Below are 7,795 nucleotides of genomic sequence, written 5' to 3' on the forward strand. Positions count from 1 at the left end.
GAAATAGGACATAAGCTAGATAACCAATACATAGGAAAATACACGATTGTAAACATAGGCGAAAATAACAATGTCGTAATAGAACATGAAAAAACAAAGAAAAAACAAACTGTACACTTAAATAGAATTAAGTTAATAGGTTAATAATGAAAAAAAAAAAAAACATAATAATAACTTTAACAATTTATATATTATATTTTTTTTTTCAAAAAAAAAGGAGGTGTAACATTCGTATAACATTCATATATAAAACATTCGTATAACATTCATATATAAACATCAAATATAACAACCTTTGTATAACAGACATAAACCACGCTCAAAAGCTTCAAAGCTCTCCTTTGACCGATCAATGTAACTAAACTTCAAAGCTCCTTTAATTACCATATGTTTCATATCAACTAATGTAAGATTACGATAAGAACCGTTAGGATTAAGCTTACGCATAAGAACCAATGTAAACCGAAACGTATAAAAGACGGGCCTTGAGCTCGAATAAAGTCATTCAAGCATTACGCCTACTACACAAGATAATATCGTTGAAACGTGCGCCAAGGTTATATATGTATATATATAATAACAATTGGTTTCCAATTATTATCGTTAATTTTTGGTGGCAGGCTAATATAATGTATATTAAATTAGTACCTGCCTTAAAATCGGACGCACTATATCGTTTGCCGGTATAGTGAGTTCAAATAAAATAATAATATTTTTTAATAATATTATTACTAAATAAATACTTATTTTTCATATGCGCTCGGTTTTATATTATATATCATTCGAGAGTTATATGGAAAAATGTTAAATTTTAAATTTAACATCAAAATACAAATGATTTAATTCAATATCTATATTGATTAAACAAAAATTGCAAATGTGTGGATACATAAATAATTATGTATGTTGAAATAAAATGATATTTTAGAATAAAATATTGTACATATAATAAAATTATAGTAGTAAATATATATTAAATAAAAATTATGTTATAAAATTATACATACATACGTATATTTATATATATGATGTAATGAATAATTCTTATAACATCTAAAACTTGTTATATTAGTGGCGAAACAAGTATAAAACAAAACATAAAAGAAGAATTACGAATGCTATCCAAGTTTTGGCCGTAATCAAATTCAAAAAATAGAATATTAAAATAATAGATCTATAATATTTATATTGCATTATTTCTATTCGAAAATATGAATGAAATATGTAAAGAAAAACATTATTCTGGTTGATCCTGCCAGTAGTTATATGCTTGTCTCAAAGATTAAGCCATGCATGTCTAAGTACACACGAATTAAAAAGTGAAACCGCAAAAGGCTCATTATATCAGTTATGGTTCCTTAGATCGTTAACAGTTACTTGGATAACTGTGGTAATTCTAGAGCTAATACATGCAATTAAAACATGAACCTTTATGGGACATGTGCTTTTATTAGGCTAAAACCAAGCGATCGCAAGATCGTTATATTGGTTGAACTCTAGATAACATGCAGATCGTATGGTCATGTACCGACGACAGATCTTTCAAATGTCTGCCCTATCAACTTTTGATGGTAGTATCTAGGACTACCATGGTTGCAACGGGTAACGGGGAATCAGGGTTCGATTCCGGAGAGGGAGCCTGAGAAACGGCTACCACATCTAAGGAAGGCAGCAGGCGCGTAAATTACCCACTCCCAGCTCGGGGAGGTAGTGACGAAAAATAACAATACAGGACTCATATCCGAGGCCCTGTAATTGGAATGAGTACACTTTAAATCCTTTAACAAGGACCAATTGGAGGGCAAGTCTGGTGCCAGCAGCCGCGGTAATTCCAGCTCCAATAGCGTATATTAAAGTTGTTGCGGTTAAAACGTTCGTAGTTGAACTTGTGCTTCATACGGGTAGTACAACTTACATTTGTGGTTAGTACTATACCTTTATGTATGTAAGCGTATTACCGGTGGAGTTCTTATATGTGATTAAGTACTTGTATTTTTTCATATGTTCCTCCTATTTAAAAACCTGCATTAGTGCTCTTAAACGAGTGTTATTGTGGGCCGGTACAATTACTTTGAACAAATTAGAGTTAAAGCAGGCTTCAAATGCCTGAATATTCTGTGCATGGGATAATGAAATAAGACCTCTGTTCTGCTTTCATTGGTTTTCAGATCAAGAGGTAATGATTAATAGAAGCAGTTTGGGGGCATTAGTATTACGACGCGAGAGGTGAAATTCTTGGACCGTCGTAAGACTAACTTAAGCGAAAGCATTTGCCAAAGATGTTTTCATTAATCAAGAACGAAAGTTAGAGGTTCGAAGGCGATCAGATACCGCCCTAGTTCTAACCATAAACGATGCCAGCTAGCAATTGGGTGTAGCTACTTTTATGGCTCTCTCAGTCGCTTCCCGGGAAACCAAAACTTTTGGGCTCCGGTTGAAGTATGGTTGCTAAGCTGAAACTTAAAGGAATTGACGGAAGGGCACCACCAGGAGTGGAGCCTGCGGCTTAATTTGACTCAACACGGGAAAACTTACCAGGTCCGAACATAAGTGTGTAAGACAGATTGATAGCTCTTTCTCGAATCTATGGGTGGTGGTGCATGGCCGTTCTTAGTTCGTGGAGTGATTTGTCTGGTTAATTCCGATAACGAACGAGACTCAAATATATTAAATAAATATCTTCAGGATTATGGTGTTGAAGCTTATATAGCCTTCATTCATGGTGGGCAGTAAAATGTTTATTGTGTTTGAATGTGTTTATGTAAGTGGAACCGTACCTGTTGGTTTGTCCCATTATAAGGACACTAGCTTCTTAAATGGACAAATTGCGTCTAGCAATAATGAGATTGAGCAATAACAGGTCTGTGATGCCCTTAGATGTCCTGGGCTCCGCGCGCTACAATGAAAGTATCAACGTGTATTTCCTAGACCGAGAGGTCCGGGTAAACCGCTGAACCACTTTCATGCTTGGGATTGTGAACTGAAACTGTTCACATGAACTTGGAATTCCCAGTAAGTGTGAGTCATTAACTCGCATTGATTACGTCCCTGCCCTTTGTACACACCGCCCGTCGCTACTACCGATTGAATTATTTAGTGAGGTCTCCGGACGTGATCACTGTGACGCCTTGCGTGTTACGGTTGTTTCGCAAAAGTTGACCGAACTTGATTATTTAGAGGAAGTAAAAGTCGTAACAAGGTTTCCGTAGGTGAACCTGCGGAAGGATCATTATTGTATATAATATCTTTACCGTAAACAACAATAACTTGTTTTAATTATAAAATATATTTTTATAATATAACAAGATAAAATTTCCAAACAATTATATATTTATAAAAAAAGAAATTCAATGAAAATTTGGATTAAATTTTTTATAAATAAAATCAAGCAAACAAGAATAATAATCAAGCAAATTAAATTGTATTATAATATATTCACAAATTTATGTTTATATATTATAATATGAAACTTGCGTGTATATGGACCATAATATCCACGCGTTGCGAATATGTATTGTTCATCATAGTTATGGGCATACATTGGCTAATGCAACAACCTAAAATGTTGAATGTTGTACCTGGTTTACTTCAGGTTAATGTTTTATATAAAAAACGCAATATTATATCACATTAAAATTATATGAAATTGTAAATTATCCAAGTAATAAATGATATAATATTGTTTATATAAAACTAAGACATATCGCAGCATTTCGTTTTAGGTATAAAAAAAAAAGATTTATTGAAGGAATTGATATATCCCAGTAAAATGGTGTATTTTTAATTTCTTTCAATAAATTCATATTTGACAAACTGAAATAATAAATATAAAAACTCTAAGCGGTGGATCACTCGGCTCATGGGTCGATGAAGAACGCAGCAAACTGTGCGTCATCGTGTGAACTGCAGGACACATGAACATCGACATTTTGAACGCATATCGCAGTCCATGCTGTTATGGTACTTTAATTAATTTTTTAGTGCTGCTTGGACTACATATGGTTGAGGGTTGTAAGACTATGCTAATTAAGTTGTTTAGAAATTTGGTAATCAAATTTCTAAGCATATGGTATATTATTGGATAAAAATTTTAATTAAATATAATTATTATTTTTATTCATAATATTAAAATATCTATGGAAAACATTATCTCACATTATAAATAATTTGATTGTGAAAAACGAAGAAAAATATTTTCATTTTCAATCATATAATACTGAGGAATGTCTAGCATAAAAAATGTTTGAAATATTTTTCATCTAGAATTGTCTCTTATTAATGATTTAGTAAAATTGAAATCTTTTGTAAATGTTATTGCTCTTCGTTAAATTCATTTAAAACTCATAACTAAATTAAAACTAATTAATGAAAAAAATTTTTATACGAATTTATTAAATGTTTCTCCATTATATAAATGTAAAGAATATATTGAAAAAAAAAAAATGTTATATACAACCTCAACTCATATGGGACTACCCCCTGAATTTAAGCATATTAATTAGGGGAGGAAACTAACTAGGATTTTCTTAGTAGCGGCGAGCGAAAAGAAATCAGTTCAGCACTAAGTCACTTTGTCTATATGGCAAATGTGAGATGCAGTGTATGGAGCGTCAATATTCTAGTATGAGAAATTAACGATTTAAGTCCTTCTTAAATGAGGCCATTTACCCATAGAGGGTGCCAGGCCCGTATAACGTTAATGATTACTAGATGATGTTTCCAAAGAGTCGTGTTGCTTGATAGTGCAGCACTAAGTGGGTGGTAAACTCCATCTAAAACTAAATATAACCATGAGACCGATAGTAAACAAGTACCGTGAGGGAAAGTTGAAAAGAACTCTGAATAGAGAGCTAAATAGTACGTGAAACTGCTTAGAGGTTAAGCCCGATGAACCTCAATATCCATTATGGAAAATGCATCATTAAAATTGTAATATTTAAACAATATTATGATAATAGTGTGCATTTTTTCCATATAAGGACATTGTAATCTATTAGCATACAAAATTTATCATAAAATATGGCTTATAGTTTATTTAAATTAAAATGCTTGCGTTTTAACACAAAATAAATGTCATTAATTTGATAAAGTGCTGATAGATTTATATGATTACAGTGCGTTAATTTTTCGGAATTATATAATGGCATAATTATCAATGATTTTTGTGTTTATTATATGCACTTGTATGATTAACAATGCGAAAGATTCAGGATACCTTCGGGACCCGTCTTGAAACACGGACCAAGGAGTCTAACATATGTGCAAGTTATTGGGATATAAACCTAATAGCGTAATTAACTTGACTAATAATGGGATTAGTTTTTTTAACTATTTATAGTTAATTAACACAATCCCGGGGCGTTCTATATAGTTATGTATAATGATATTTATATTATTTATGCCTCTAACTGGAACGTACCTTAAGCATATATGCTGTGACCCGAAAGATGGTGAACTATACTTGATCAGGTTGAAGTCAGGGGAAACCCTGATGGAAGACCGAAACAGTTCTGACGTGCAAATCGATTGTCAGAATTGAGTATAGGGGCGAAAGACCAATCGAACCATCTAGTAGCTGGTTCCTTCCGAAGTTTCCCTCAGGATAGCTGGTGCATTTTAATATTATATAAAATAATCTTATCTGGTAAAGCGAATGATTAGAGGCCTTAGGGTCGAAACGATCTTAACCTATTCTCAAACTTTAAATGGGTAAGAACCTTAACTTTCTTGATATGAAGTTTAAGATTATGATATAATGTGCCCAGTGGGCCACTTTTGGTAAGCAGAACTGGCGCTGTGGGATGAACCAAACGAAATGTTACGGTGCCCAAATTAACAACTCATGCAGATACCATGAAAGGCGTTGGTTGCTTAAAACAGCAGGACGGTGATCATGGAAGTCGAAATCCGCTAAGGAGTGTGTAACAACTCACCTGCCGAAGCAACTAGCCCTTAAAATGGATGGCGCTTAAGTTGTATACCTATACATTACCGCTAAAGTAGATGATTTATATTACTTGTAATATAAATTTTGAAACTTTAGTGAGTAGGAAGGTACAATGGTATGCGTAGAAGTGTTTGGCGTAAGCCTGCATGGAGCTGCCATTGGTACAGATCTTGGTGGTAGTAGCAAATAATCGAATGAGACCTTGGAGGACTGAAGTGGAGAAGGGTTTCGTGTGAACAGTGGTTGATCACGAGTTAGTCGGTCCTAAGTTCAAGGCGAAAGCCGAAAATTTTCAAGTAAAAAACTAATGACTAAATAAATATATATACAAGCCAAAAATAATATACTTGAATAATTTTGAACGAAAGGGAATACGGTTCCAATTCCGTAACCTGTTGAGTATCCGTTTGTTATTAAATATGGGCCTCGTGCTCATCCTGGCAACAGGAACGACCATAAAGAAGCCGTCGAGAGATATCGGAAGAGTTTTCTTTTCTGTTTTATAGCCGTACTACCATGGAAGTCTTTCGCAGAGAGATATGGTAGATGGGCTAGAAGAGCATGACATATACTGTTGTGTCGATATTTTCTCCTCGGACCTTGAAAATTTATGGTGGGGACACGCAAACTTCTCAACAGGCCGTACCAATATCCGCAGCTGGTCTCCAAGGTGAAGAGTCTCTAGTCGATAGAATAATGTAGGTAAGGGAAGTCGGCAAATTAGATCCGTAACTTCGGGATAAGGATTGGCTCTGAAGATTGAGATAGTCGGGCTTGATTGGGAAACAATAACATGGTTTATGTGCTCGTTCTGGGTAAATAGAGTGTCTATCATTTATGGTGGTTACTTGTTCCCCGGATAGTTTAGTTACGTAGCCAATTGTGGAACTTTCTTGCTAAAATTTTTAAGAATACTAATTGGCTCAAACCGATTAGTTCTTATTAATTATAACGATTATCAATTAACAATCAATTCAGAACTGGCACGGACTTGGGGAATCCGACTGTCTAATTAAAACAAAGCATTGTGATGGCCCTAGCGGGTGTTGACACAATGTGATTTCTGCCCAGTGCTCTGAATGTCAAAGTGAAGAAATTCAAGTAAGCGCGGGTCAACGGAGGATGGAGATCTTAACATCAGGGGTTTTACCCTGGTGGCTCCAGGGTTTGATGGAATATGCAGAAGTGGTGTAATCCCGTATCTCGTCAGTCATAGGAAGTCAAACCAAGTCGTCTCGAAACCTCCTCGTGGTACCCTCCGGGTGCTAGACAGTTTACTGACTAGTAGCTAATTCGAGACGGCGAATGGTTCTTTGGGGTTACCAGCCCCTTAGAACTTTTCCATGTTGGTGCAACTAATAGAAATGAGCCTCGGAGACCTAACACTTCTGTGGTACTTAACCTGGAAGCACAACATGATCACAGTGCAGGAACCGATCCAGCGGTTGGGGGAAACCTGTACGATATGTGGAAAATACTTTAGCTCTAAAAGGGGGCTTGGTGTTCACATGTCACGTATGCACAAAGACGAGTTTGATCAACTTCGTCGGCGTGTAGACGTAAACCTAAGATGGAGTGAGGAAGAGAAGTGGATGATGGCGAGAAAGGAGTTTGAGCTTGCAGCAAGTGGTATCTTACTGCATCCAAATAAGCAACTAGCGGACTTTTTTTACACACCGCAGCGTCGAAGGAATAAAGAAAATTCGACAGAAGGGTGACTATAAGGCAAAAATGGAGCAGATAAGAGGGCAATCTGCTCCCACCCCAGAAGTTGCAGAATTAAGAACCACACAGCGCCGCCCTAGTTATAGCGAGCAAGAACACCGAGTATCGCCATCGGAAGCATCC

The 7,795-nt window shown here is 35.4% G+C and overlaps 2 non-coding genes across 2 annotated transcripts; both read left to right on the forward strand.

The window, feature by feature from the left end:
• The first annotated feature begins 1,239 nt into the window (after positions 1–1,239).
• Positions 1,240–3,232, forward strand: LOC122319954. The gene has a single exon (XR_006245418.1). It is a non-coding gene; the product is annotated as a small subunit ribosomal RNA (ribosomal RNA).
• A 600-nt stretch (positions 3,233–3,832) lies between these two features.
• LOC122319947 lies at positions 3,833–4,012 on the forward strand. Its single transcript, XR_006245411.1, has one exon. It is a non-coding gene; the product is annotated as a 5.8S ribosomal RNA (ribosomal RNA).
• The last annotated feature ends 3,783 nt before the right edge of the window (positions 4,013–7,795 follow it).

The sequence above is a fragment of the Drosophila ficusphila genome, unplaced genomic scaffold (genome assembly GCF_018152265.1).
Source record: "Drosophila ficusphila isolate 14025-0441.05 unplaced genomic scaffold, ASM1815226v1 contig_309, whole genome shotgun sequence".
NCBI classification, from domain to species: Eukaryota; Metazoa; Arthropoda; class Insecta; order Diptera; family Drosophilidae; genus Drosophila; species Drosophila ficusphila.